Here is an 8671-nt window from a genome sequence, read left to right as displayed (position 1 = left end):
TAAGGGAACCTTCCAAACGAGTTAGATATTGTATTATGGTATTGAGATATTCATTGACTCAATTAGTTAAAGAATAATTAAAGACTTCATATCATTGAGGGAGGCCATCATAACTTTGCAAGTTCTTTGAAGAAATAATCCTATTAGTCCACTCCTCACTCTTGTCCTCCTCTTTTCAACTTTGTTTTGTGAGCAGTTAAATTATGCTTCCAATAAAGGCAAATAATTACAATAACAGCATTGAATGATGGATATCATTGACGTGGCAAACTTGTAACTGGAAATAACAGCTAGGATGACAGATTCAATCTGTTACTTGTGAATGTTTTTAATTTTCAAGTAGTAAGAAGGAATCTAAATCTTTATAATCTTTTCTGGCACTGCATGCATTTGGCTCAAAAAACTTTGCAGATTCTGTTGCTTTATTGTGATTATAGGTATGTGGATTGTTACTTTATTTATCATTTCCATGATTTGTTATTTAAAAAAATACACTGTACTTTTTGGTTTGTTCAGTACAATAAGTCTTTAATAGATTATTTCAGTGGTGAATAAAATCATACTTATTAAATTATTGCCTTAAAAACTGTGTTACTTTCAGAGCTGGATATGCTAATGAAGCCACATATCTAATCATCTGTAACTGCAATTTGTACTCTGAGCTGTTAAATAATCCTATATGAGATTTTCAAGTCAACTGAATCCATGTTATTCAATTTGTGTTGCTTATCAATTACAGATGAAAATATGACATGGTGATCATGAGTGGCGATATTTCTTAAGAATTAAAGACAATGTTGTAAACTTAAACTACAAGACAACATCTCAGCCAAAACCTGAAGTAGTGTAAAAGTTACATTTATACTATGATCCCAGAAAAAGAATGACATTTGATTTATGAATCTGTTCAGACCAATGGTTAGTTCCACCTTGGGATGTTGAAGTTGCAGGGTAGTCAAGACAACCTCTGGTATAATTCGTGTGCGAGAAAGATAAAAAGTCTGTAAGGCAAAAAAAAAGCTTGACCTGCAGTTGAAAACAGCAAAGGGAAGAATTTGAAGAAAAGAAATACATCGGATCCAATACTAAATCTCCATCCACAGAGTAATCTTATATAGCAAGACTACTATAAAGATTGTGGACATTGATATTTGCAAAAGATAAGGAACAAAAAAAGAATACTTCCAGTAGCATCAATTTAAAAGATACCAATGTCCTACTAAATTTAGGCTTTTAAACAAAGGATTAAACTATACTTTTTTTAGATTTAGCTGTTGCAGAACCAGACTAGCAAGTTGTAAAACTAAAGGTAACTATTGAAAACAAGGAGTTGCATTAAGACTACACTTCAGGCCTTTCTCGGAAGAACCAGAAAAACCCTGCTAAGCTTGCTAAGTACTGGAATATCAACTTTGTTTAAAGCTAAATTTTAGAATTCACCATCTAGAGTTGATGTCTTGCAGGCAATAGCCACAAAAGTCAGTTGAACAGTTTATCAGTAATTGCTGCATGAATGGTGAAGGTTGTCAGAAGTTAAGCTGTCTGAATAGTGGATAATAATGAAGCTGGTTATATATTCCCACACACCAAGGTCATAACATTGCCACTTACTTAAAATGGCAGAAAATACAAAATCATTACAGATAGACAACAATATCTTTAAGCAATTGGTGCAGTTATCAGTCTCAACGCAGGAGCCAGGTCACATAAAGCAAATAAGCTGTGTGGAAAGTACACATTGTTACACCCATTGCAAAGCTGTCCCATGTTCCAAGATCTTTGGAAATGATGCACTGCAAAATGACATTGTTGTGTCCATACAAGAAATATTATCCCCAAAATACAACCAGAGATAATAATAGGATGCAACCAAACAAAAGCATGCGCAATATGCTAGTAGCAACAGCACAGCGTGCAAGGGAGACCTCCATAATCGCTAGCATGTACAAGCAGTCAGCAGCAAGGCTGAGCTGGTGAAGATTCAGAGTGGTAGAGTTGTCACCCAGAAAGTCTACATGTGTATGTGCGACATTGTGTGGATGAAGTCAAGCATTTATTAGCTTTTGCCACTATTAACATCATATACTCAGAGAACTTTAGCAAATACACACACACACAGGACTAATGCCTACATGGGAGCTAGTGCAAATATCTTACTAGTCAGACTCCTGAAGGATATGTAGGCCAATGATACAATGTACAACACCAAAATTCACTGCATTTAATGGGATACCCATCTTTTGCATTGGTACATTGTTGATGAAATACAGTTATGTCATTTCTGCTCGGAAACCACCTGCTGAACATAAGTGGATCAGTGACATACACAGTCTTAATATTGGGACCATTCATGAGATCACCAAAATACCAATTGCAGCAAAAGAGACCAAGAGTACTTGCACTGAATAAGTCCAGGTCTTAGAATAATTGTACTGATTTGCTGTCATGGGAAACATCAAAGGTATTCTCACTTCAGAGAAGAGACAATTCTGTTTGTTGATTCTCCCAGAAAATACAGTGCTTACATTCAAGAGAAGCTTAAGAGTAAGCTGATCAATATGGAATTTAATGGCATAATCCATTGTGTACATCATCACAGACTGATACAATTGTGTTACATGTGTGTTAAAGAAAGAAGGCACAACCAGGGTACCCAGAATGTCCAAACTTTTCTTGAAAGAGATGCCCAAAAAAAACTTTCAGCATTAGAAGAATAGAATTGCAAATTCACCAGAACCAAATTCTTCTCCAAGCTGGATACCAAACACAGATACTGGTTGATTCACTTGGTAAAGGATTCCGAGGAAATCATTCCTATCAGAGACAATGTTCCAGTCAGTTCCTTGTTCCAAAATCACTTCAGATTTATTTATCATACATTGTAATAAGTTTCTCCTAATCATCAACTATTTTTCCAGATTTCCAATTGTCAGACTATTAAAGGACTGATTTCAATGTTAAGTCTGTTGTGTAAACATATGAAATATCTGCACAAGGTGATAAGATACCAATAGAAAGAGAGCACATTTGGAGTACTGATTACAGTATCTATTTCCTTTTTAATGACAGATTAAATGCATTGGAAGCAGTTCAGTGGTTTACTAAACTAATACCTAAAATGGTTGAGTTGTCTTTTGAGGAAACACTAGGCTTGTATCTGCTGGAGATCAGAAAAGTAAGAGATGACTTGACTGAAACAAATCCTGAGGGGTTTGGCAGGGTGTATCAGTAAAGCACATTTGCTCTTGGAGGAGAATTTACTGTTTAAAATTATGGGTTTTGACATTTAACACAGGTGAGGAGAAATTTATTTCTCAGAGAGGATTGTGAGTTATTGGAACTCAATTCCTTAAAAGTCTGTGGAATCACAGCTTTTGAATATATTTAAAACATGGTATCAAGATTCTAGATAAATAAAGGTGTGGAGGGTTATTAGGATAGACTGGAATGTGAAGTAATCAGATCAGCAATCCTTGAATGTGGAGCAGGCTTGAGGGGCTCTGTGGTACTCTTGTGTTCCTTCTCCTACTGTGTATCTACGTATGTACTTCAGGGTGCAGTGCACCCTGAACAGTTTAGGTAGGCTCAGGAGGCACAGTGACATCTTGACTCTAAGGGAGTCTGGGTGTAGGTTGGACCAGAATTATCCCTTGGTTACAGTGAATTAGGGCTACAACCCCAGAACCTTTTCGGCCTATGCTGGGACCATAGACATCTAGGAGAAACTGGAGGTCAGGGAGTGACAGGTCTTTGATCAGGTAAGATAATACTGTGTGACTTTTCTTTTAGTTTCCAGTTCAGTTTGAACGTGGCAACACAGCAATATGCAAAGGGGTTTCATGGATTTAAACTAGTGAATGGCGATCAAAGTAAAATAAAACCTGCAGACTTGGAGTCCTCTATTTGTGGAATGGAAAGAAAATCTGGAGAGTTACAGTGAGTGAAGAAGGTGTGGTTACACTGTGTGATATGTCCCAGGAGAACTTGCATTATGATTCAACTAACAACTTCCTGAGAATAGCTTTGGTTGGGACCGCAATGTGACAAGGTTGGGCTCTACATGATATGTAGAGGAATGAAGGCCCATGGAGGCAATAAATGTATCAACTTGGTGAGGAAGGACCCGAAATGATAAAAGGATAACCAGGGAAAGTACAGAGTTCATTAAGGACCTTAGTGGTCAGTTGTGTGTGGAGCTGAGGACATAAGCATTCTAATTAAATACTTTGTATCGGTGTTCACTAGTGAGAGGAACAATGTGGGTAGAGAAATCAGGGAGAAATACTGTGAGATATTTAAAGAAATTAGCAGAGACTAAAAAGACTAATTTTCAGTCAGGTTTAAAAACAGATAAATATACAGGAGGAGATGAATTGTATCCATGTTGTTGAGTGAAGCAAAGGAGGAAATAACAGGTGAGGTGCCAGAGGACTGGAGGACAGCCAGTGTGGGATGATTATTCAAGGAGGGAAAAAGGGATAAACCAGCAAATTACAGGTCAATCACTTTAACCTCAGTGATGGGGAAATTATTGGAAACAATTTGAGGAACAGAATTAATCTACACTTTCAGAGTCAGGGATTAATCAAGATTAGCCAACATGGTTTTGTTAAGGGAGGTCATGTCTGACCAACTTGATTGAACTTTTTAAAGAGGTGACCAGGCGTTTAGATAGGGCAAAGCAATCAAGCTAGTCTGCTTGGATTTCAGCTTGGACTTTTGATAAGGTCCTCCATGGGAGATTGATAACAAACATAAAAGCTCAAGGGATCCCAAGTAAATTTGGTTAATTGGATCTAAAATTGGCTTTGTGGCAGAAAACAGAGGGTGATGGTTGAGGGTGCTCACTGATCAGTGTCTGTGGGCATGGGGTTAGAATAATTAGGTTGTTGCTTTTGACCAGTGCAGACTTGATGGGCCAAAGGGCCTTTTTTCTGGGCTGAGGTACAGTTAGTAAGTTTGCAGATGACACCAAAATTGGAGGTGTAGTGAACAGCGAAGAGGGTTACCTCAACTTACAATAGGATTTTGACCAGATGGGCCAATGGGCTGAGAAGTGGCAGATGGAGTTTAATTCAGATAAATGCGAGGTGCTGCATTTTGGCAAAGCAAATCTTAGCAGGACTTATACACTTAATGGTAAGGTCCTAGGGAGTGTTGCTGAACAAAGAGACCTTGGAGTGCAGGTTCATACCTCCTTGAAGTCCCAGGTAGATAGGATAGTGAAGAAGGCGTTTGGTATGCTTTCCTTTATTGGTCAGAGTATTGAGTACAGGAGTTGCGAGGTCATGTTGCAGCTGGAAAAGGACATTGGTTAGGCCACTGTTGGAATATTGCATACAATTCTGGTCTCCTTCCTATCGGAAAGATGTTGTGAAACTTGAAAGGGTTCAGAAAAGATTTACAAGGATGTTGCCAAGGTTGGAGGATTTGAGCTATAGGGAGAGGCTGAACAGGCTGGGGCTGTTTTCCCTGGAGTGTCAGAGGCTGAGGGGTGACCTTATAGAGGTTTACAAAATTATGAGGGGCATGGATAGATTAAATAGGCAAAGTCTTTTCCCTGGGGTCGAGGAGTCCTGAACTAGAGGGCATAGGTTTAGGGTGAGAGAGGAAAGATATAAAAGAGACCTAAGGGGCAACTTTTTCATGCAGAGGGTGGTATGGAGGCTGGTACAATTGCAACATTTAAGAGGCATTTGAATGGGTATATGAATAGGAATGTATTGGAGGTATATGGGCCGGCTGCTGGCAGGTGGGACTAGATTGGATTGGGATACCTGTTCAGCATGGACGGGTTGGACCGAAGGGTCTGTTTCCATGCTGTACCTCTCTATGACTCTATGACTCTATAGACCTCTGACTCTAAAGGGTGAGGTGGATCTGGTGGGTTTTACGGGGGAGTGGGAGGTGTTGATGGGTGACTTGAACAATTCAACGAACAAACTGAATCTCACCAAGTTTTCTTCAAATGAACCAACCATGGTTAACCAAGGAAATGAAAGACAGCATCTAATTGGGAAAAAAAAGGTAAAAATGGCAGATTGAGTTCAATCTGGATAAATGCGAGGTTAAGCATTTTGGAACAATAAACCAGTGTAGGGCTTATACAATTAATGGTAAGGCCTTGGATAACGTTTTAGAACAGAGGGATCTAGGGGTGCAAGTACATAATTCTTTGAAGTTGTGTCACACATAGACAGGTTAGTTACAAAGGCGTTTGGCACGTTTACCTTCATTGCTCGGTGTTTTGAGTACAGGGGTTGGGAAGTCATGTTGAAATTATATAGGACATTGATGAGGCCTCTTCTGGATTACAGTGTTCAATTCTAGTGCCCAGTTATAGAAAGGAAATTATCAAGTTGGAGAGGATTCAGAAGAGATTTATCAAGATATTGTTGGGTATGGAAAGTTTGAGTTATAAAGAAAGGCTAGATAGGCTGGGACCTTTTTCACTAGAGCATAGGAGGTTGAGAGGTGATCTGATAAAACTTTATAAAATAATGAGAGATACAGAGTTAATGGTAATTATCTTTTTCCTAGGATGGGGGAATTCAAGACTAGGGGACACTTTTTTTTGTAAATATATTTATTAGCAAATTTTTTTTAACTTTACAAACATATAAAATTATTGAAAAAATACAATCAATAACAAATATCAGTATAATAAAAAGAAAAAAACACAAAGTACAATACCAGTACTGTCTCCTAACTATTAACCTACACTCTAATACAAAAGAAACCCTAACACTGTGCAAAGCAATACTAAAAACAAAAGAAAGAAAAGCAAAAAAACCCACAAAATACAGAACAGCTATGCTCGGCGCAAAGCTCCCAAACAGAGGAACGGGAGCATTGCACATATACCTGTATTAACTCAGGAGACCCCCTCCGGGGCCCAGGGCTTGACAAATCTAACCATCCTGGTTAAACAAAGACCCTAGTTAAGACAAGAGACAAATCTGTTTCCAAATAACTCAAGTAGGGCTGCCATGTCTTATAAAAATGGTCTGTTGTGTGGAGCACCAAGTCCAAGGGAATGTGTTCCATAATTAATTTCTGCCATCCCAGCAAGCCCAGGGGGTTTTCAGACACCCAATTCATCAGAATATTCTTCCATGTACAGTATGCAAGAATATTAAATAGTTTCTTCCCATGCCTGTCTAAAGCTGGTAAATTCGGTAGACCTAAGAGATATCGGGTCTACTTTGACTTCTGTCCTCAATACCCTCCCTATCTCTCCCGCCACAGCACTCCAATAAACATGGAGCATGTGGCATGTCCAGAAGCAATGGGTAACAGTACCTACACTTATTTTACATTTGGGACACACTGAAGATGCCCCTTTTTTAAACTTCGCCAGACGGTCTGGTGCCAGATGAGCCCTGTGCAGAACTTTTAACTGCGTAGCGCATGTCCTATTACAGATTGAGATCTTTCGAGTATTCTCCCATATGTTCTCCCATCTTTCAGAAGAGATCTCCACTCCTAGCTCTTGCTCCCAGACCTCACATAACCGATTGATATCCTGCCAGGCCCTGCCACCCAGTAGGTGATAGAGGGCACTAACCGAAAGGTTGCTTGTGGAGGGGACACATTTTTAAGATGAGAGGAGAGAGATTTAAAAAGACATAAGAAGCAATTTTTTTACACAGGGTGGTTTGCATGGGGTATGAACTTCCTGAGGAAGTGGTAGATCCAGATACAATTACAACGTTTAAAAGACATTTGGATAGATACATGAATAGGAAAGGTTTGGAGGGATTTGAGGCAGGAGCAGCCAGGTGGGACTAGTTTAGTTTGGGATTATGTTTGGCATGGATGGGTTGGACCGAAGGGTCTGTTTCTGTGCTGTATGAATCTATGACTCTATGATTGTGTAACATGGCTGAGATTAGTAGTAAGCAGACAGGCAGAACGCTGGAAGAACATAGCAAGCCAGGCAGCATCAGGAAGTGCAGAAATCAATGTTTCCGGTGTAACCCTTCTTCAGGACTGAAGAAGGGTTACACCTGAAATGTCGCCTTCTGCATCTCCTGACGTTGCCTGGCTTGCTGTGTTCTTCCAGCCTCCTGCCTATCTATTTTGGATTCCAGCATCTGCAGTTTTATTGTCTCTAAGATTTGTGGTAAGCCAGATGATTGGGCAAGTTTCAATACTAGCAATGCTGGCCAAAAAAAAGGAGAAAATACATTTTGACGGTAAAACTTGCAATTAATATCAAAATGAACAGTAAGAGCTTTTGAAAAGATATATGAAAAAGGAAGAGAGAGACAAAAGTGAACATAGGCCCTTAGAGAATGAGGCTGGGAAAATAATGGAGAACCAGGGATTGGCAGAAGAGTTGAGTAAATACTACGCAACACTCTTGATGGCCAATAGTTACCTGTTTTTTATCTTCTTGAATAGAAGTATTATGTTGACAGTTTTCCAATCCCATGACTCTTTTCCAGAACCAAACATTTCTTGGAAGATCACTACTAGTGCATCCACTATCTCTGTAGCTACTTCTGTTATCATCCTAGGATGCATCCCACCAGGACCAGTAGAATTATCAGTCTTTAGCCATATTAATTTCCAAATACATTTTCTCTGGTGACAGTTACTATATTAATTTTTATCTGCTTTTTGCTCTTTGATTATTTTTGGAAGGCTTTAGTGCCTTCTGCCACAG

Source organism: Chiloscyllium punctatum, chromosome 24, assembly GCF_047496795.1.
Source record: "Chiloscyllium punctatum isolate Juve2018m chromosome 24, sChiPun1.3, whole genome shotgun sequence".
Lineage (NCBI taxonomy): Eukaryota > Metazoa > Chordata > Chondrichthyes > Orectolobiformes > Hemiscylliidae > Chiloscyllium > Chiloscyllium punctatum.
The sequence above is the reverse complement of the archived record's forward strand: the minus strand, read 5'-3'. Positions refer to the sequence as shown.